This window comes from Patella vulgata, chromosome 1 (genome assembly GCF_932274485.2).
Source record: "Patella vulgata chromosome 1, xgPatVulg1.2, whole genome shotgun sequence".
NCBI lineage: Eukaryota > Metazoa > Mollusca > Gastropoda > Patellidae > Patella > Patella vulgata.
This window is the reverse complement of record NC_065879.2, coordinates 42,805,695-42,829,804: the sequence shown is the minus strand read 5'-3', so window position 1 is coordinate 42,829,804 and position 24,110 is coordinate 42,805,695. Positions and strand designations below refer to the sequence as shown.

General features: G+C 34.6%; 1 long non-coding RNA gene across 3 annotated transcripts; it reads right to left on the bottom strand.

The window, feature by feature from the left end:
* Positions 1-9,564: 9,564 nt before the first annotated feature.
* On the bottom strand, positions 9,565-16,982 carry LOC126820624 (uncharacterized). Of its 3 annotated transcripts, none has more exons than XR_007681861.2 (4): positions 16,203-16,982; positions 15,158-15,279; positions 13,249-13,399; positions 9,565-11,144 (listed from the first exon to the last, which is right to left on the bottom strand). It is a non-coding gene; the product is annotated as an uncharacterized LOC126820624 (long non-coding RNA). The 3 variants fall into 3 exon arrangements; XR_007680026.2 differs by lacking the exon at positions 15,158-15,279 and having other exon boundaries at positions 9,566-11,144; positions 16,203-16,271; positions 16,765-16,969; XR_007680025.2 differs by lacking the exon at positions 15,158-15,279 and having other exon boundaries at positions 9,566-11,144; positions 16,203-16,350.
* Between the last annotated feature and the right edge of the window lie 7,128 nt (positions 16,983-24,110).

Below are 24,110 nucleotides of genomic sequence, written 5' to 3'. Positions count from 1 at the left end.
GGACAGATAGACTACTTTTTTTTATACGCCAAAACTGAAATGTGGGCATATTATTGTCTGGCCGTCTGTACATCCACAAGTCTATTAAAGTTAATATCCGATTGATAAACAGTTTTTAAGGTCATGAGACAAAGAAGCCTATAAATTTTCAGTGAAAGTTATGGTCCTTATTATCGTATTGACATTGAATTTATAGTGTTTAAGGTCATGATACATGATATAGGACTTTAAACCCCATTTCATTTCATTGCAGGTCATGAGACGAAGAAGTCTTAATTTTCAACGATTTCTGATAATTACTGCCAGAGTTACGGTCCTTGATCACATAATCAAAAATGAAATGAATTGGGGTTTAACGTTCTATTGTTTTTCTCCTATACTGGGCTAATGTACAAGGGCATAGGCCATACAGTGTGCTTTGAGGGAAATTTTGCCCGGGCAGCGGCACTATGGCCTACTCTTATATCGAATTCCAACTGCCAAGGAATCTTTTACGTGCAAGCCAATGTATAAACAGGACCTCGGTTTTTCATCTCATCTGAATGACTAGACAGTTGTCCTTGTCAGGCCTCCCCCTTCGTCCTGCACCACTGACAAGATGAAACCACGTCAGAATAAAGCCCATAATCAACCTTGTGATTATGAACAGATTGAAACGGAATTGCCATTTAATAATCTAATTTAAAAATGGATGTACAAGACTTTGTGTATATCGTAACAAACAGTAGCAATGAAAATAGAGACTACACTGAATGCAGTAATTTTACTGAAATTTTCAAATTATTCCTTGTTCAAAATCTTTAATTGTTTTTTTTCTTCAATATGCTTACGGATTACAGTTTTTTTTGTGTTTACAACATTACTATAATCCTTTCATCCTACATCAGGACTACAGATATTTCTTGTGTTTTTTAAAATCGTGTAGTTCTTTACTAATAGTACATGTTTAATGTATGCTTGACAGGTCAGATTTTATTTGTTCCCATCTGCTGTAAGATGGCACCAGTAATGGTTACTCCACCCAAAATTTAGTTACATGTCTGTTTTGTCTGGTCCATAACACTATCATTGGGCATGATGGATTCTTCATATCGTAATACTCCTGTAATGTATTTATTTTAGATTTGTCAAAAGATGAGGTAAAAAAATTATCAATGGAGGAAAGCAATGCTTCAGGTTCGCACCTTCATCAGTCTCAATATTGAAAATTCTGTATGTTGCAAAGAATTAATCACTTAAACATACGTTATTCAAGAGCTCAATCTGCCTATTGCAGGTTTTTCTTTAGACCTGAAATGTTATATTATATAAACTATTAATTAGACATTTATTTACATGACAAGCATAAAATCAACTCTTGATACCATCGGATATCTCTGATATTAACTAGATTAGAACGGTTCAGCCATATTTTGATTTAATTTAGAAATGAAGGAGCGAGACTTAGCTTCGAACAACCAGTACGGTACGGTGGTTGCAATTATTGTACATGTCTTGTCAAACCTTCAAAGGCTAATATCTTTGCTTGCAATAGAGTAATTTGAACGAAATTTTCAATATATTCATTTTGCATTATCTATTTTCAAACTATTATAATAAGAACGGCCTGCTCTTTATCTATATCTTGCATAATGACAATAATGTATCTTTAATCTTTTTAATACACGTGGCCCCAGTAATTGGGTCATCACACAGGTCACAGCCTAGGTAACAATTTTCTGTGGGATCCAGTAACTGGGCCTATTCCAAGCCATGAATTAACTAGAATGCTTACAACCACATTCAATTAAACAAAGTAGGACCAAAAGTGAATAGGCCTAGCTGTAGTAGAATGACGATCACAAAGCTAGTCACCACAGTGACCAGTAAGGAATAGATTAAATGGGTATCAGTATCGCTGAGCAATTCACTGAGCAAAATAATACTTTTAAAATTATGTGTCTTAAAGATACATTATGGGAGATTTTAATAGAGAGTTGGCCATTCTTGCTGTAAAAGTCCAAAAATAGATGATGAAAGAGGACTATATTGAAAATTTCAGTCAAATTACTTTATTCTGAACAAAGTTATCACCATTGTAATTTTTGACTAGAAATAGGCGTCAACTCTTTCTTCGCCGTCTCCGAGAATGGCCGATCGTTTGATTGACAGGCGTTAACTCCACCTACATAATCTTGATTATCAAGTAACATTTTCAATGACTGTGGTACCGTTAGCCTATTCGGTTTGAGATGGGGTTGCACAATTCAATTCATATCACATTTATTTTTACTACAAATTAAAAATAAGACTTTTAATATATATATAAGAAGCGAAAGTTTGAAAAGAATGGACCAAAAAATGAGGATAATTATAGCTGTATATATCGAACTTTCAATCACATTGACTGACATGCGGCATCGCTCAACAGCGGCCTAGCTTCGTACACTCTATCATTTAGCCTCGATCTTAAATTTCCGGGAGTATGACGTCAACTTAACGGTTAATCTCCGCTTACGACGCCATTTAAAAATTTAATCTCCGCTTACGACGCCATTTAAAAATTTAATCAATCAATGAAATCCTGTTTAAATCCAAGCCATCCGTGGGTCTACAGAGTTGATTTTGTGCTTGTTGTATAAATAAAGATCTAATTTATAATTTCTATGACATCTGAAGTCTAAATAAAGACTTGTAATAATCAGATTTAGCTCGTGCATAATGTATGTTAAAATATTTTTTAAGTTCTTTGAAATCCTATCGTCCTGTTTAGTTGAAATCCTGTCGTCCTGCTTTGAAATGCTAAATGATCACTTAATACCCTCAGTTCTCATATATTTGGTACCTTATCTTTTATCTTAATACACACCTTGGTTATTATTATCTTATTTACTTTTTCTTCAAAAATACTATTTGTTTTTTACAGGAGTCAAGGCTGGAAGGCAACTGAAGAAAATCAGTATTAACTAAAGATCACTAAACTTACCTAACAACACAACAAATACCATAAGGGAAATCTTCAGCAAAAAACAGATACATTTGAATATAGTGTAACATCTAATTCTCTACACCCGTTAATAAATTATTACTATGATACACTCCGAGAAGAAGAGCTACTTCAACTGGACAAATTAACTGATTACTAGAAATCTGAAGGAGCTGCTAATGCCTCAACATTGTCTCACAGTTTACAAACAGAACAGGTTTGTTTAATGCCTAAAGTGATAATATGCAAAAATATAAAACATGTTCGGAAAATTGTTCTTGCGGATGATTTCACAGAAAGCACTTTGTTTGACTATTATGAAGATGATGATGACGGAGATAATGATAAAGATATAGAATGTGTACATGTGTTGACTAATAGTTCATTTACCGAGTGTATTGATAAATAGTCTGTTTATCAACATATTGAGTGTACTGTTTATCAACATATTGAGTGTAGGCTATTGATAAAGAATTGGGTGAAAAAACATATTTAGTGTACTGAAAAATAATTTTTTATCAACTTATCGATTGTATTGATAACTTTTGTTGATCACCATATTGACTGCATTAGATAAAGTGTTATAAACTTGTTGAGTGCATTGATACATATAGAGAATCTCTTATCAGTCTTTTTTAATATCAAAAAATATCAACACAAGTTGATAAAGTAACAAAAAACAAGGCTCTGCCGAGTTTTTTTTTACTTTATCAACGAGTGTTGATATTTTTTGATATAAAAAAAGACGAGTAGGTGATTTTATTTAATTTATCACCCAATCCCTTCTTTTAAAATTATGTGTCTTAAAGATACATTATGGGAGATTTTAATAGAGAGTTGGCCATTCTTGCAGTAAAAGTCCAAAAATAGATGATGAAAGAGGACTATATTGAAAATTTCAGTCAAATTACTTTATTCTGAACAAAGTTATCACCATTGTAATTTTTGACTAGAAATAGGCGTCAACTCTCTCTTCGCCATCTCAGAGAATGGCCGATCGTTTGATTGACAGGCGTTAACTCCACCGACACAAGTTAATAAGGTAACAAAAAACAAGGCTCTGCCGAGTTTTTTTTACTTTATCAACGAGTGTTGATATTTTTTGATATAAAAAAAGACGAGTAGATGATTTAATGTATCACCCAATCCCTTCTTACATCCACAAATAGATAAATATAATTCTTTGCTGTAGATTTCACTTTTACTGAACATTACGGCGTAGTGATACATCATTTTTGACAGCAATTCAACCATTGCAAAGTCTTTTATATTGACCCAGTGTTTCCATCAAGGTCTTTTGAATAACAATAGTTCATTTTTAATAAAAAAAAAAGTTACGTTTAATAAGAAATGAACTGTTCTTTGAAAATAAAAAAAGTAGTTCCTTTTCAACTGACCAATCAAATTCATGCAGTAGATTATGAAATATATCACACAAGCGATATCTACTGTAGAATGTATTTGGATGATAAAATTTATTAAGTGTTAAGAAATGTTTGTTTATCAGCTTATTACAAACTTTTATCAATATTACTGTAAATAATTTTATGTTTATTTTCTTAACTATAGTGTGAATAATATGTTCATTTTATCAACTATAGTGTATCAAGTGTATTGTTAAATTTTGTTGATCACAATATTGACTGTATTGATAAAGGGTTATAAACATATTGAGTGCATTGATACATAGTTTATTCAGTGTTATGAAGTGTTTATCAGCTTATTGACTGTATGTATAATTTTTTCATTTAATCAACTATAGTGTACATGGCGTATTGCTCATTAGTTAAAATAACTTATTGTTCATATGAACTATAGTGTGAATAATTTATTTCTCATTTTATTGATTATACTGTGAATAATGATTTGCTCATTTTATCAACTAAAGTGAAAATAATTTATTTTGCTCATTTTAACAACTGTAGTGAAATTAATATATTGTTTATTTTATCAACTATAGTGTGATTGATTTATTGGCGATTTTATTTTGTTAACTATATTGTAGATAGTTTATTGTCATTTTATCAATTATGGTGTGAATAATTTGTTCATTTTATCAGCTATAATTTATTGATTGATTAATAAAAGGATGTCGATATTATATTTCTTGTTGTAATTCTTCATAAATTGAGAAAACTTGCTATTTTGAAGGAAAATAGATATGAAAAATTCACATAAATTAAAATAATTGTAGCAGACAATTAATATTCAATGGCAATTTGATAAATGTCGGCACGATTTCAAAATCAGAGAGGCACTTTAATTAAATCATTCTAGAAAACGACTTACTAAATGGATCAAAGCATGACACATGACACATTGGTCAGAATAACACTGGCCACCTCAACGGCGTATTCTTGTCCTGCCATCCGCAGTTGATAGCAATACCTACTCTTATCTGTTAAAAAAAATCGTTCTCCACTGTCTGTCTCACCAGTTCTGGTGTTGTTGGGTAAACTGTAGACGTTCACGTCGATGGCGTTGGATGGGGATCGGTCCACGGTAAGGTCTACGGCAATGGATGTTCTCTCTGTTAAGACGTCGGCGCACTGTATCGGTACTAATGGGTCTTCCGTGTGTTCCCACTGTCTGACGTGCTGTCTCAGATGCCTGTGTGAAGGGATTCTACAATTGCTGTCGCAGAACATGGCAGTCTTTAGGCCTTGTAACCCGTGGTCTACCAGTTCGGAGGGCGATCATCCGTGGTGTTGGTGACTCGAAAGCGTTGCTGAAGCCTGTAGATGGTCCGAACATTGACCTGTAAGTGATTGGCAACGGCTTGGGCAGTGTGGCGAGCGTCGAGTCTTCCAAGCGCCTGGTCCCTCTGAGCTGTCGTGAGTCGTGGCATGCTGCTGACGTTGTAGTGTGAATGATTCAACCAGGTATGGGGTGCATTTTATAGGACTGGTCCCGGTGAACAGCACGTGCAGCATGAGTTACTTGAAAATCATGGACAACACATTACCATCTCAGAAGTCAGGTTGCGTTTTTGAGAATATTTCCTGGGTTCAATTCCGTGTTTGAGAAGGAGCCTTATTGCTCAGGTAAGGTTGGAGATGTGGTCACAAATAATAAAAACATTTGACATATTTTATGCAATGCGTCTATTCAGATTAACATACCAACCCGACGTTTCGTTTGCTGCTTAGTATATGTCATGTACAGATTGATCGATATGGAAAATTTACACAAATTAAAATAATTGTAACAGACATTAATATTTAATGGAAAAGCCATTGTTAAACCATTATTAAAGAAATCCAACAGGATTCTATAACTCTCGAAATATTGGTGCTGTATTAGACTCGAACCAATCGTTGAACGATCACATACAAAGTATTTGCTCCACCACCTTCTATCATATACATCGAATTTGAAAGATCCAACGCTATCCCATTTATGAAAATAAAGGAGAACTCATTCACGCATACATCTCAACTAAACTAGGTTACCAAAATGGTTTACTATACGGCTTACCAGACTATCAGATTAACAAACTACGTCATGTTCAAAATTCAGCAGCTCGGTGCCTCACTAAAACTAGAAATAGCAACACATCTCCACGGTATTGCAATCTCTATATTGGTTCCCAATTCAGCAAAGAATTAAGTTCAATTTACTCCTCTTTATCTGCAAAGCGTTAAACGGCCAAGCTCCATCTCATATAAAAAGTCTTGTAGAACCCTATACCACCAGCAGAAATCTTCGTTCTCAGAAAAAACATATTCTAAAATCTCCAGCTATTAACTTACAACTTGGAAAACGTACCCTTTCTTATACTAGCCCTTTTCTTTGGAATGACTACCACAGTCAATGAAACAATTACCCTCTGTGGGCCATTTTAAATCTCAACTCAAAACATTCTTGTTTCAAAACCCTGATCTGTAAATAATCAGTGAATATAACCAACAGCGCCTTAGAAACTGTTTTTGTTCTGTATTAACGCGCTTTACAAATAAACGATATCATTATTATTATTATCAGGATTACTATGGCCGACATTAATATAGTAATATGTCAAGTACAGATGGATCGGTATGGAAAATTCACACAAATTAAAGTAATTGTGGCAGGCAAGTAATATTCAATCGCCACACGTCCTATGTGTAGTACATATATTTGCGCCCATGATTTGGGTTTTTTGGGGAATAACAGATCGATCGGTATGGAAAACTTACACCAAACAAGATAACTGTAGCAGCCAGTTAATATATTATGGCAATTATATTATCCCCACACACCTTACGCGTTTAACATGGCAATTTTGTAATCGGCACACACCCTAAATGCGTATTACATGCATTTGTGCACGGTATTTTAGGGTTACGACGGCCGACTCTCGAATTGTGTAAGTATAGATATACCATTTTGTGAAATTCACACACATTCACGCCAAAGAACATGATAAATCCGTCATATAATTATGCATTTATACGTTTGTGGGTGAGGAGACGTAATCCTCCCAACGAGCCACGGTGTAAGACGCTGGTTCATTAATCAGGGTATCCGATCTAGGTGCTGGCCGAGGAAGTTTCTTGGGATTTCCAATCGCGGTTTCCACTTGTCAGTGATGCAGACAGTGTCTAGCCTTACACGTTGGTAATCAAGTAAAAGAACCCTTGATTGACAGTTGAGTAGTTGAAAAAGAGTAGGCCGTGTGATTTGATATCCGGATAAAATTTCCCACATAGCACAATGCATGTCGTATGCTCGTCTTCAGTATCACCTGCAGTTGGTGCAGAAAAGTAGGACGTAAAACCGCATTTCATTTTGTAATCCTCCCAACGCATATTCCGTAACCTTTTTGTGCGATCGATGTTACCGGTAGTTATGTGTATCTCAGTCAGTCAATATGGAGAACCCGACGAAAACCCACTAGGCTACTGGTTGGGTAGAGATGGTTCCACTACTGATGTCTTCCGCCTTACTCCAGCCACAGTAGTAGCTCGTCCTGCGGAGTTCCTTTGCGTAAGTTTTTTAGTCAAATGACTACAAAAAGGTTACTGACCTACAGCTCCCTTAATTTATACATAAACTGGCCCAAAACTGTACTGTACATAGCTTAACATATAATAAACCAATTCCCATTGAAATAAAGGTGAAGCCTTACCGCATAATTATATGATATGAAACCAAACTGCTACGAGTAATTTTTCGCCTACCGAACTTATTTCATCTGGCCGGTGTCATGGCGGCTTTCGAATTATAAGAAACACCGCTTTGAAAATGTAGATCGCATTACCACAAAGTAACTACTTTAGTGGTCCAGTCTTCACTATTGTGATAGAATTACTATATCAATTGTAGCGTTAAACTGTGTGTTTAACTATACATTTAATTGTAGCTAATTGCCTCATGCTGATTGCAAACTTGTCTCAAGTTTATCAAAAGATAGGTTGACTGGCAACTAAACATGCGCCCACAGCACCTTTGTCTTCGGAGAAGTCCGTATGGGTCATATTTGTTGTTTTGCAGGTGGAAACATCAAAATGACACAAAAGCTGATCAAAAGAAACAACCTATTAATAAGTAATAAAGTAATTAGCCTGTAGAGAGTCCACAATATGTTTCAATGTCAGTGAGGGCTATAACTCTGCCAGTAATTATTGGTAGTCACTGAAAATCAATGGGTTTTTTTCGTCTGATGGCCATAACACTTACATCTTGTATAAGAGAGAGAGAGAGAGAAATGGGGTTAAACGTCCACTCGACACAAACTAGGTCATTTCGGGACTAACATGGTTTAATTTTATTTCAATAATTCACTTGCGCATAGGGGTCATTAGCAGTGGGGGGAAATCGGAGGACCCGAAGAAAACCAACAAGGTTGGACAGGCGACTCTACTCCTTGTCACGTACGACCGGGGATTCGAAACCACCCCAGTTGACTCAATGACAGGCTTTCTGATACAGCGGGCACATGCTAACCATTCGGCCATCCAACCCCCCTCTTGTATAAGTCAATTGGATTATAACTTTAGCCTTTAGAGCGTCTTTATGACCTAAAGAGGGTCCACAAGCTAAAAACGTGTTTTTTGTACAATCAGGGGACATAATTCAGGAAGCTATGGTTCGATATATGTGAATATCTACTGGAACAGAGATCCTTTGGATATAAACATATTATTTAAGTTTCATCAATATCGGATAAAAACTGTGACCTCTTTAAAACATTACATACTTTTCCACTATTATCTCACAAGGAGCGTCCATTTTCACGAAATTCGAATTCAACCATCATTAGGGTGTAACCATGATATATTTGAATAGTTTCGAAAGAAACCGAGATGTTTGGGTTGTAAACATACGTTTTAAGTTTCATCAAAATCGGATAAGACTTGTGACCTCTGGAGTGTCCACAAGCTAAAAACGTGATTTTTTGTACAATCAGGGGCCATAATCCATAAAGTTACAGTCCGATACATGTCAATATCGAAAGAAACAGACATCTTTGGACAATAAACCTATATTAAAATTGTGACCTGTAGCGTGTCCACCCAAAAACAAATAGTGGACGGACAGACAGACAGGGACGACAACAATATACGTCCACATCAAAATGTGGGCGTAAAAAACTGATCTAATTATTTCACAAAGTTTAATCAATAATGATTACGTTACATATGCATGAATTAAAACCAAATCACAGTCTAGATATTTCAAAATTAATAAACAATTATCACAATTTTCCATAATATATACAATATTTCAAAATATAAAACAAAATGTTACATGTATTTACATTCAAAATTTGTAATGAAATAATAAGATCCAATGAAAAAAGTTCTTTATTGTTACATTATCATCAACTCAACTGTCTGTGAAGAAACGATGTAATAACATAACATAACATAACATATTACATTTGATATAGTGCACATTACTGCCATGCATTCAATGGCGCTTCACAAAGTCTTACACAAACGTTAAAGAAATGCTTTACGAAAAAAATATGTTTTGAGTTTCTTTTTAAAATCCGTTACAGTTTGACATTGTTTCACACTTTCTGGAAATGTATTCCAGAGCTGCGGTCCTAGCACACTGAACGATCTGTCTGCAAATGTTTTACTTTTTGTCTTGGGTATAAATGTTTTTTGATGACGATCTCATATTGCATGATGAAGTTTGGGACTGCAATAATTCAGAAAGGTAGACAGGGGCAAGGTTGTGGAGACACTTATACACCAGTACCAGTAGCTTGAATTGGCATCGGACTTCAACTGGCAATATATGAAGTTCTTTCAGAGCACCAGTCGAGCTATGGCCGTAATTAACACCAAGAATTAGCTTTGCAGTAAAATTTTGAATTCGTTGGAGAGGTTGAAGAGTAGTTGCTGGCAAACCACAGAGCAGACTATTTCTGTAATCCATATGGGAGAAAACTAAAGAACTGGCAATTTGAAGAGATGATTCTCGCGAAAGAAACGGACTCAATTTCCGCAAGTTGAACATTGCCGAAGCAGCACAACAAGTCTTCTGGGCAAAATGACTCTTTAAGTTTAAGTTTTCGTCCAAATGCATCCCCAGGAATTTAACACGGGATGAAGACCCAACTACAGAATCCCCAACTCTTAATTCGTGGATGGTAGACTTGTGGAGCTAACGGCTACCACCGAAGATAATAACCTCAGTTTTTTCGTCGTTCATCTTTAGTCGATTATGCAGCATCCAGATTTTAACATCGTCTAAGGACTCTGATACGCGGGAAGCAATATGAGATTCTGCATCAAGATCTCCGGCTTTAAAACTGTCATACAAGCTGTGGTCATCGGCGTAGCCAACTAATGTTTGATTGTGTCTGATGCAGGATGCTAGTGTACTGGTATAGCAAATAAAGTAGATCGGACCATTGATGCTACCTTGTGGAACTGAAAAATTTACATGTTTTACATCGGAGAAATCATTCTTAACTTTTACACGAAAACTCCTGTTTTGTAGATATGACGCCATCCACTCTTTTGCAATTTCTGCAACACCAAAATGATTCGACATTATCGTAAGCAAAAGCTTGTGGTGCACGGTAATCAAAGGTTTCTATTTCTAGAATTCAATTTTTAATAAGCTCAATCTTGAAATGCATTTACTAAGCTCCATCTAGAAAGCATTTTACCAATCTAGATCTTGAAATTTCTCCTGTACCATTTTTCTTCTGGTATTCTTCTCTAGATTTCATTATTCCCTACAATGATATATTTGATCAGATAATTTATGTTACATACAGTACACAACCCATCACATTATATGATCACATGAATTATAATACCAATATAGATCACCTGAAAATCAACCAGGATGGTCTTCTCCAGGGCTCCAATATTAATATAAATGCCATTAAATCTAAAAATGACAACACAGGTGAAGTGAATACAGAGGACATGACCGTTCATGCAGCCGGAAATACTCCTGTAACAAGGTACTGCTTAAACTTTGCAGTACTTATCCATTTTTACAATCTAGTAATACATTTCAGGCCTTGATTTCAGTTTATTGGATTAATATATTAGGAGTTTCATCGCTCTCACATAATTAGAACTAAAGTTATCGTGTCCCAAAGCATCAACCAATCAAATTGCTTATCTCTGCTTACCCTAAGTAGAAGATTCTCATCTTCTAAACACCTACGGCAAGTGTGAACATTCTAACTCAATTAAAATGATAGGTATTGTGTTCCAAAGTCTCGACCAATCAAATTGCTTATCGCTCTGCTTACCCCGAACATGCTCATTATCGAACTTAGTCAAGGTATTGATGTAATGAAACTATACACCAAGTTTCATCACTCTCACTTAATTAGAACTAAAGTTATCGTGTCCCAAAGCATCAACCAATCAAATTGCTTATCTCTGCTTACCCTAGGCAGAAAGTGCTCATCTTCGAACTCCATCAAGGCATTGACCTAATAAACATCTACAAGAAGTTTGAACATTATAGCTCAATTAGAAGGAGAGTTATTGTGTTCTAAAATCTCTGCCAATCAAATAGCTTATCGCTCTGCTTACCCTGAGCAGAAAATGCTCATTATCGAACATAGTCAAGGTATTGATGTAATGAAATTATACATCAAGCTTCATCACTCAATCAATTTGCTTATCTCTACTTAACCTAAGCAGAAAATGCTCATCTTTGCACTCATCTTTATTAGGTATTGACCTAATAAACACCTACACTGTCACCAAGTTTGAATATTCTACCTCAATTAGAAAGAGAGTTATTGTGTCCCAAAAAGTGTGACGGACAGACAAACTGACGGACAGACAGACAGACAAACGAACCCATTTTAATAGTTCCCTGCTTTCTTCGAAAGGCGGGGGACAATAATTTTTTTTAGAGAGTTCACAATACAAGATTCACAAAATAATACACAGTGAACGTTAACAAAGTGATGGTTGGGTGACTCTTCGAACTAGCCAAACCCTTACAGAAATTCTGACCTGTAGGGTGTTTATGAAGTATATTGTACAGTAACAACCATTAAACATACATTATGCATGAGCTAAATCTGCCTATTGCAAGTCTTTCTTTAGGCCTGAAATGTTTTCTAAATTATTAATTAGACATTAATTAAAAATACATTATGTAAGATTTAGATAAAGAGCTAGCCATTATTGCTATAACAGTTTGAAAATAGATGATGTAAAATGAATAAATTGAAATTTCCTGTAAATTACTCTATTGCGAATGAAGATATGATCCTTTGAAGTTTGACAAGATGTGTGCATTAATTGCAACCACTTTACTTAAGCTAAGCCTTGATACTCCAATTCTAAATTAAATCGAAATACGGCTGAACCGTTCTAATCTATTTAATATCGGAGACATCCCATGGCATCAAGAGTTGATTATGGTCTGGATCAGTTTATTAATATCTTATTAATAATTTAGATAACTTTTCAGGCTAAAGAAAGACCTGCAATAGGCAGATTTAGCTCTTGCATAATGTAAGTTTAACTAATCATCTCTTGATGTCATCTGATTTCTCTGATATTAGCTAGATTAGAACAGTTCAGCCATATTTTGATTTAATCTTAAAAAGGAGGAGCGAGACTTAGCTTTGAACAACCAGTACGGTCGATGCAATTATTGCACACGTCTTTTCAAAACTTCAAATTCTAATATCTTCGCTGGCAATAAAGCAATTTGAATGAAATTTTCAATATTATTCATTTTACATTATCTATTTTCGAACTATTATAGCAAGAATGGCTAGCTCTCTATCTAAATCTTACATAATGTATATGTAAGTTGAAATGAAGGCACATAATTAGAAAGTATAAAGAAATTACTTGAAACATATTCCCCCCTTAAGTTCTTTTTGGGATCATTTCACTTCTGCTGAAGTCTTTAGTTTGATTTTTTCAACTTAAACATCCAACATCAATACATTCTTGTGTCTTTTCTCTGCTTAAGGAGCTTTATTTTTCTCCAAATCAACTTCTAAAAAATATAAATAAAACATAATGTGAAAAATTATTTAGCTACTGCCATGTACATGTACACTAACATAGTTAAAAATACCGCATTGGTTAACCTTCACTTCACTACACAAAAGGCCAATTCAGAATTAGATTGGAGGCCTTGTGCATGTTTAGGCCTATAGTTTACAGAAACTATTCTGAGATGCATCAATGTCCTTGTACGTTGTAAATCGCCACAAACTGGATCTGTCTGTTCTATTTCTGGTCAGTTTAACCCCCCAATTTATTTTTAGCTTGAGAAAATTGTAAAGTAAGTGGGTTTAAAATGTTTATTTCCTTCTGGTAGCCTATTCAGAAGCTTATATTCAAACTAGTTCAAAATTGCAGGGTATTTAAGACCGAATGCTGTTGCACATGTCGTCATTTTGCCAGGAACAGGCTATAGTTTACGGTACTGTGCATGCCCAAAGCAAGCTGGAGCCAGAGATTTTAAGACGGCTACAGGTGGGGTTGTTAAACTGGTTTATTTGGTCCCACCTTTGTGTTCAGACGATATTCAATCCAGTTCAATGTCAACGTCTGAACGCACTATAATATAAAAGGAGAGTCTTTGTGTGCTGGTAAATTTGTACAGATAATCTAACCTTTACTAATAACTTGGTGCAGTAATAATAAGCTTAGCTTTTTCTATGGAAAGAATCTGGGTGGCGATTAATTTGTTTACAAATTAAATTTCCAAAATTAACATAATATTTAACATTACCTCACTTTCCCTTACTAATGACATACACATGTGCTTAGGAATAGTTATTAGGTCCATGGACTGTTTTTCTTTTTTATATGTAAGGTAAACTTATGTACCAGCCACCCTCCTCCCTTCGTTCACTCATTGTTACCAGTCCATGTTTCCCCTTGTCAGTGAAGCAGGATGGAGGGCCTGACAAGGACAGCTGTCTAGTCGTTCGGATGGTACAAAAACCTGAGGTCCCATGTACACATTGACGTGCACGTTAAAGATCACTTGACAGTTGGAATTCAATATAAGAGTAGGCCGTAGCGCCACTGTCCAGGCAAAATCTCCCCTCATAGCACACTGTATGGCATATGCCTGTCTTCATTAGCCCAGTTTGGAGTAGAACAGTAGGACGTTAAACTCCATTTCATTTCATTTCATTTCATTTCTAAAAAGGCACAAACGTAAACTATATGAAATGGATAGATAGACTGATAGCATGGACAAAATTACATGACAATTTATACTAAAGAAATGAAATGGGGTGTTTATTGTCATACTTTCTGCAACTAATCCCACTAGTGTAGAATGTAGAAAACAACAATTGAAGGTTGTTTGGGGAATTAAATTCCAAATGGGATTATTCGAGCTATGGAAGACGGAGATGAAATGAAATTGGGTTTAATGTCCTACTGTTCTTTTCCGCCTGGGTTAATGAAGATGAGCACATGATATGAGTGAAATTTTGCCCGGACAGCTGCACTACGACCTACTCTTACAAGTTATATATCCAATTCCAACTGCCACGGCATCTTTTACGTGCACGCCAATGTGAACATGTGACCTTGTTTTTTGTCCCATCCAAATGACTAGACAGCTGTCCTGGTCAGGCCCCTGTCCTGCACCACTGACATGGGGTAACCACACCAGAGAATAATGAAACCGATATCTGACATGCAGTGTACTAGTACATGTATAAAGAAATTTTGGTTTGCCCGCCTACTCTTATTTCAATTTCAAACTGTAAAAGGTTCTTTTAGTTACCGGTATGTGCATGCCGTGTACAGGGGAACTTGTTTATCGTACCATCTGAATGACTAATTCCTGTCAGAACTGTATCTCGCAGACAAAATTCTTTGACCATTCCTGTCAGTCCAAATGGAAAGCTTCAATAAGAAAATACTGAATTGTTTCAATCGCATTTAGTAATTGAACTGGAATATACAGGTCACAATTCTCTGGAATACAATTACTGCTTATTACTGAGCGATGTTTCGACTGGGCTTCCCTACTCGAAACATCGCTCAGTAATAAGCAGCACTGGTAATTGCAATCCATAGAACTGTACATAAATAATAATAATCAAATTTTTTGCTTTTTTTAAATAGAATTTTGTGATTCAAAACACTTGAAAATGGTGATAGATTATTATCAATATATAGCCTATTATCAAATGTTGTGGAAAATGATTCCTTTTGGCAAACAAAGAAATACAGTGAAAATAGAAGGAAAAGACTCCAAAATAGCCTTAGACAGAGACTGTGGTAATGGCTAAAAGAGTTGTATTTTCATATTGTGGCTTAATAATAATAAGGACGGACAGGAATTGACAGAAGACTTTGTCCGTGAGTGACCGTTACGAAACAAAACAACTGATTGACTACTAGAGCAGGTCACACTGTTAATTCCTTCCAGCTCAGTAAGACTAAAGTGTCTAAAAGTAGACTAAAACTAAAGCCGCAATAATTTAATATGTCATACGTTGCCTATCTTTTTGCTTTCGTCCTGTTTTCACATTCAATCTATTTTGTAAAAATCGAAAAATGATATCTAATTTTGCATCATTGTCTTCTTTTTCAGTAAGGGAATTTCTTCAACACAGGCCCTTATAATAAGAAATAACTAATATAATAGGCCCTAATAACAGTAACAATAAATAACAACGCATTGTTACATGAAATCAGAAAATTTGCCTGGCCTTTTAAGTTCAAAGTTTTGGTTCTATACACATTTGGCTGTGAGAGGAAGTAGATCTAGTAGGCTATGTATAGAAAAATTTAATTATTAATAAACTATATGAAATACTTACCGTTTGGGTCTTTAAACAAATACTGTAGGCCTATGTATAGGTCGCGAAACAAATCAACGTGTTCTTTGACTTCATAAAAGCATAAAAGGTTAGATATAATGATGCCATGGCCGTGGCGACATGCTTCGGGTTTTTTTTTTGTTTTTTTTTTTCAGTCAACCCGATTGATTCAGTTTCAAAACTTTCGGCCTCATTCCTTGAGACGATAAATTTATCTAACGATAAAAACAAATTAATCTCAGAATGTCTGATATTGTATTGACGAGACATTCGACCCATTACACGTTCTCTTCCGTAAATAAGATAATCCTAAACAGTTTTGTTTTTTTTAAATTATATTATTAAATTGGTAACAGAATAATCAGATTCTGAAAGCGAATTATTCGGGTAAACGCGTCGCATAACCAGATCACCGCTCGAAATGGAACCATATCGCAAAATAGTTCCAGTTTTTGACTGGATTAAAGATAATAATTAATTGTGTGACATAATAAATTGACTTAGCTGCATTCGATATAAAATTTTGACAAGAAGAAAGTCCCTGTTACAGCCACGGTTATACCTCCATTAAAAGTCAAATCGGAATCTAGGCCACGACGAATCCCTAGTAACTCACTATTTTCAAAAATGACCGAAATATAAATTTACATTTGTTACAGAATCAGAATATTCCAAATCTTTCTAGAACTTTTGATTTGATGAATTTACATAGCTAACAAATGTTTTCATACTTTAGCATTGAAAAGAGATATTACGAATAACAATTTAACGTTCGATACATTTAAAACGAAAGGACAAATTACGTGGGTTTTTTTTATTTTTATTAAATTAGTAGGCCTACAAATCGTTACTGCTATAGTCAGAAATACGATTGGAATAGATAATAGATAAGATCAGATTTTAATGTACCAAAACATCCATTAAGACGGGAAGAATACTCCTATAGTAAAGGGAGCAAATTATAAAATGGTGGATCAAAAAGCGACTCAGAACTGTTCGAGAGAAGTTTATGCAATGTACAGTGTATATGTTATAATTGTCGAAATTAGAATATAGGGACCTCTGAAAAGAAAGTTCATTAAATAATAATATATATGCATACAGCGCACAGTTTCCTCCTATAAATAGGATAGGGCCTTGATTATCTACACAAAATCTCATCTTTAATCCCTATTTTAGTATTATTCATAAATATTTTGGCCGCAGTAAAATATGAGTAATTTAGTTGTTTATTAAATAAGTCCACATTTCGTCAATAACCAGAAAATGGGAATAAAGTTAGTTTTCCAAGTCTCGATTTATTTATTAGGAAAATAAAAACTATACGGCCCTTGTTAGTTGCTACTATAGTAGATAACAAAGGCTGCCCTTGTTAGTTGTCACTGTAGCGGCTAACAATTTACCCCCAGAGGCGCAGAGGCACCCTTAGCGCTGCTACGAGCATCTAAAAATGACTAACAACTCTCTACTACTAGCAGGCTAATAATAGGCGGATCGGGTGCATATTCGATGAAGAGTGATCGGAAATGCCGGTTTAGAGGAAAAATTCCCTAAGTACACTGTATGACGTATTCCCATCCGGTCGGTGCAGAAAAGTAGGACGTTAAACCCCATTTCATTTCATTCCACTGAAGGAAATCGTAAAAAAATTGGATGGAAATTTTAAAGATTTTTTTTATCTTATAAGAGTGTTGAAATGTGCATGAGAAAACTTGCGCTATCACGACCCAACGAAGATTTATTACGTTTATCCTACATTTATTACGTTTATCAATTAGAACAAGGTTCAATGTTTAATTGTCCTGTCCGCCTGAGATTGAGTTTTCGGTATATTTCATTTTAGTGAAAAGTTTTGGAAATTATTATAAATTTGTTCGATTGTTGAAATCATTGTTTTTAATTTGAAATTCATGACACTGTAATTCTTCAATTTTTTAAAATAGCTTTAGTTTCGTGGTTGTTAAAGGGATAAATTTCCAGAATAAAATTCGAATAAATAATACATAGAACGCACAAACAATAATCTTCACATAACGCATATTGGTCCAAAAATGATTAAAATCGACCAATTCTAACACAATAATTTCTTTTGATTTTAACGCCACCATCTTTGTTTCTTAGTAATATTCTATCGACACCTGAACGATAACTTATTGATTTAGTGTTCCACTAGTGACGGTTTAAGTCAAAAAGAAACTAAAATTAGTAAATAAACAGGCCTCCACTAAATACGTTAAAATATACTGACTACAAACGTTTTCTTACTTCTCAATGAATTAATAAATTTGCTACCACCCTAATAAATAATATATAATTATATGGTTAGGGTTAGATTTAGATTAGGGTTAGGGTTAATCGTTTGAAAGATTTAGAATAGACTACCAAGGTTTTCTTACTTCTTGATGAATTAGTAAATTTGCTACCATCCTAATAAATAATATATAATAATTTGGCTTTATAGGAATAGGGTTAGGGTTAGTTTCAGATTAGGGATAGGGTTAGGGTTAATCGTTTGAAAGATTTAGAATATACATTCTAGGGTTAGGGCATGATTCTGGCTGATCGTGAAAACAATGTCTATATATGATTGGTTTTATTATATATTTGTTGAGTGTGTAAAATTAAACTAGAACCAGATCTCCGTTTTTAAATACCGTTCTTGGTTATCTTAAAACTTCAAGTCTCTTTTTTAAATCGAATTTTTAAAAGAAATATATCATAAAAACATTACAGACTAACGATGACAATTATTTTCGTACATTGGTATGATGCAGTACACAAATTAAGTATACATCCAGTAAAGTACTGTACTGGCACATACCCTTACTTCAACCTGGTACCACTTAAAATCGCACCTGTAGCACGCGTCTACCGAATTAACTCAAATAAAATTGACACAATATTATCCAGTTTGGCCAACTTTAACCAATTAAAGGATTAAAGTATTATGGACCCCGAATGACCTAAGCGCCCGTTTCCTTTGCGCAAGAATTCTAAACACTTTTAATATTTACAAATGTCAAAATATGTATTTTCGCTTTCCGTTTCATTTGATTAATTTGGAACCCGGGTATGTTTTGTAAGAACCCGTTGATCTCATGTAAAGCGCTAACTAAATGAATAACATATACATAGAAAATGTCTATAACATGTGATTCCATTTAAACCATTTTCTTAAGTAATTGTGACGTTTGTTAAGGAGAAAGTAAATATTCATCTGATATTAATGAAATCTAAATAAAACGATTCGCGTGTAGTGTTATATTTGTTTAGTAACCATAGGCTAACACCCTAAAAGAAGATTTTTGTTTTAAACGACCAGAAACGGAAATAATTTTCGGCGGATTCAGATAGTGTATAGCAGAAATTCTAGTCCATAATGTATTAAACGAAAGGGGTAATTTCCCTGATTATTTCGTTTTATAAAGAATTTATAAAGACAATTCCGCCATCATATTGAAATTTAATAATTAAAATATAAGCAGGAAATGACGTTGGCAGATTATTTCGACATTGGTTATAATTATCATACCATGTTTCTATTGTCTAGCTTATCTGTACATGTCACATCTTGCTATATTAAATTATACCAACTTTACGAGTAATTCATTCCCGAACGTTGTCCAGTAGTATGTTTCTGTATTTATTTCTTCAGATTTAGTAATAGTTATCCCAAATATTACAACAGGTATTTAATACCAGTTATCTAAAAACACTAGAGCACACATTTAATACTATTATACCAAACACTAGAACAAACATTTATTACTAAATTATCTCAAAATACTAGAACACGCATTTAATACTAATTATCTCAATATACTAGAACAAACATTTAATATTAATTATCTCAAAATACTAGAACACGCATTTAATACTAATTATCTCAAAATACTAGAACAATTATTTAATATTAATTATCACAAACTACTAGAACACGTATTTAATACTAGTTATCTAAAATCACTAGCACACACATTTAATACTAATTATCTCAAATACTAGACACGCATTTAATACTTATTATTTCAAAATACTAGCACATGCATTTCATACTAATTATTTCAAATACTAGCCACACATATAATACTTATTATCTCAAAATACTAGAACAAACATTTAATATATTATTGTCACAAAATACTAGAGCACGCATTTATTTCTATTTATCTCAAAATACTCGAACAGCGAACACGCATGTTTATGCAAACGAATGACTCTTTTGGCATATATCGTTATAGATATATTTGAATAGGCATATATCTGTATAAATTTAACGGTTCCAGAAGTCAAAGTCATGATCAGCACTCTAATACGACAGAAATTTATGCCACCCCTTGAACTTTCCTAACCTGGACTCTGAAGGGATCGTTAATGTGAAAGAAAAAAACATTTTTCGTCGCCGGATGGTTAAGAGGCCAATAACCCACAACAAAACATCAATCTTCATTTCAGTTAAAAATCTGGAAGCATAAAAAAATATTTAATGGTAGCGTGTAATATGTTATGGCCTATCTTTAATTTTTTCTTACAAACAATTCATGCTTATCATTTTGTTGATAAGTAACCTGATAACAATCACAACACAAACAGACTGTCTCGTGTAATCTGTTTCGTTTTATACAAATCTTAAAGATAAACAAAACCGGATGTGAGCACCACTTTTCGTCGAGCAGTGAATCTTGGGCCATCAATCAAAACGGCCAGAAATATGAAGTCGTGTTTAATACGCAGAGGCTAGAATCAGGAATGCTTTTATATTAAAAACTTTTTTGTAGATGATAAAAAAGAGTTGATTTTATCGTTGATTTGAACAAGTATGTCGTACCTTATCTAGTTCCGGTCCATTAAGAGTGTAAAAAAGTCTCTGAAGGGTAACCAGACGCTTATCATCACGTGAATTTCTGTATCACAGTTTGATTTTATTACTGTAGCGTGCCCGTTTTCCGTTTTGGCTTCCATGTTTACGACCTGTTCTCGTTCATGATCCATGACAGACAGCGTTCAACCTTACCCAACATGCAACTAACTTCCTTTGGTGGTTTATCAATAGAATATTTGTCGTAATGGTTAACAATCTTAACCTTTGATAACTAACAATCTACAGAGTCTAAGTACGTCAATCCTCTCTTTTATTTTCACTGAAGACAAGTAAAATGAATTCCTAAGAAGCATATTGAAAATTAGGAATTTCGTTTTCTACGCCTTTATCTCGTCTTCTTTTTTCCTATTACCCGGTACTATCAAATTTGTCAGTTTTGTAAACTTTTTGTAATTTCAGATTTAAAGAAGAAACACTTGAATGTACACAATTAGTTATGATTCTTTATGTTTTGACTTTGCTTGAGTTCTTATTCTCGTTGGGATTCTTTTTTTTTGTCTTTTGTGGTTACACAGAAGAGTGGTTAGTGAGGTTTCCTTGAAATCTGACTACTGCGAATCTGCTGGAATTCTTGCTTTTTCACCCAACAAAAGCAAGATCGTGCGCGCGGCATACTAACTTAAAGAAATAATTTTAATTTCCAAGTTTTACAGGATTTTAAAAATAAAACTTCATTTCATTCTGCAAATCAAAGGCAAAACTGTAAAGAAAAGATAGCTTGCCAGGCAACGAAACATACGCCCACAGCAGCCCAATCGCCCTGGCAGTCAACAAGAGTTGTCGCATATTTTTACTTTTTTCAGTAATAAAACATTTATAATACACTAAAATCTGATTAAGAATAACAACTCATGAAGTAATTATCAGAAAACCATTACAATTTGTTTGGCCCATGCTAACGTTTAGTATACGAAACTTTTAATATCATGGATTTAGCTGTTCAAGTCATAAAAATTCATTGTAAATCAATATACTTGTTCGTCTCAAAATCTTAAACTCTTTGTATCAATCTGAAGTCAATCGGATGATAACTTTAGCCTCTAGAGCGCCACAAGATTTTTCAAAGTGATCAAGGGCCATGGCTTTGGCAGTAATTATCGAAAATCGTTGAAAATCAAAAGGATTCTTCGTCTCATGACCTCAAACACTGTGTATAATTATCGAAAATCGCTGAAAATTAATAGACTTCTTGGTCTCATGACCTTAAACACTGTGTATGAATTTAAAGTCAATCGGATATTAACCTTAGCCTCAAAATGATCAGGGGCCATAACTCTAGCAATAATTATCGGAAATCGTTGAAAATCAATAGGATTCCTCGTCTCATGACCTCAAACACTGTGTGTGATTATCGAAAATCGCTGAAAATTAATAGACTTCTTCGTCTCATGACCTTAAACACTGTGTATAAATTTAAAGTCAATCGGATATTAACTTTAGCCTCTAGAGCAACCACAAGATTTTTTGAAGTGATCAAGGGCCATAACTCTGGCAGTAAATATCGAAAATCGCTAAAAGTCAATAGGATTTTTCGTCTCATGACCTTAAACACTGTAAACATTGCATCCAAGGGCAAAATGAAGACGGGCATATGCCACGCAGCTCATTCTATAACATCATGGGGGAAATTGTGTCCGGTCAATGTAAAGAAGTAGACCATTTAACCTGTTTTAGCTAGGAAATGGTCACAAAATAGTTCGATATGTCTAGTTTTAGTGCCTAGAGCATAAATAGGTGTGGGTGGGCTAAAATGTTAATAGATGTAGAGACCCAACTGTGGGTGTGGGTGGGCTAAAATGTTAATAGATGTAGAGACCCAACTGGACAATGACAAAGGGCAGCATGCTTTTTTTGCAAATTCCATTGGGAATTTTTTCATGTATGACAATTCAGGGCTTTAAAAATCAAAATATAAATTGGCAAATTGGCAAGTGTCGCGAGAAGATGTTAAAATAAAAATCATGATTGATATCTTGAAAATGATAATGAACTATAGAAAGTCGACCTACTCTTTGTCATCATTCGAAAGAAATCCATATAAAAATGAGAAAGAACAATTTTGATTGGACAAAATAAAACTCTTCATTATGTGGTATGAATAATACAACATGTAACATAATGATAAAGCATTATCATGAATTGGGCTGAGATCATTATAACTTTCTTGTGCCATTTTCTTTCTTTGACTTATTATCTGCATCGCCATCGGCATCAACGACAATTTGTTTATCATTATGCTCAATTTCAGTGACTCGTCATACTGATCTATAGAGGGGGGTTGGATGGCTGAATGGTTAGCGTGCGCGCGCTGTATCATAAAGTCTGTCATTGAGTCGACTGGTGTGGTTTCGAATCCGTGGCAAGGAGTAGGGTCGCCTGTCCAACCTCGTGGGTTTTCTCCGGGACCTCCGGTTTCCTCCCACTGCTAAGCGAATTATGTAAATAAAATTAAACCATATGTTAGTCCCGAAATGACCTAGTTTGTGTCGAGTGGACGTTAAACCCCATTTCTCTCTCTCTGCTCTATAGAAGAGTATAGAAGGGTAATAACTTTCTGGAAGAACCTTGCACTCTATATTGAAGACGAAGAAGTAGAGGGGAGACAACTACACCATACCATTAACCGAACATTCCCAGTCGCTTTAAACTGAGGACTAGCGAGTTTGGCGCGAATAACGAACACAATTTGGCAACCTATTCGCCTAGTTGCAGATTCGACCGATCAAGCTGGCATCCATTTCGTTGGTAACCTATTCAGAATAAAGACCAGAATCGCCCAAACTCATCTAGATTTATCAACCAATACAATCCAACGTTGCATTGTATAAAATGAAAGTAGAATATATACTCTTAAAAAAAGTAGGGGATATTCAGAAACAATACAAAACTGCGGTAATGCACTGCTGTTTTTATTAGAGGTAACCAGTGTATGTTAATAACAGGCCAATTGCCTACACATGCACATAAACATAAACTGTCAAAAGTGAAGATGGACGTTTTTGATTTTCGTCTTAATAATGAGTAAT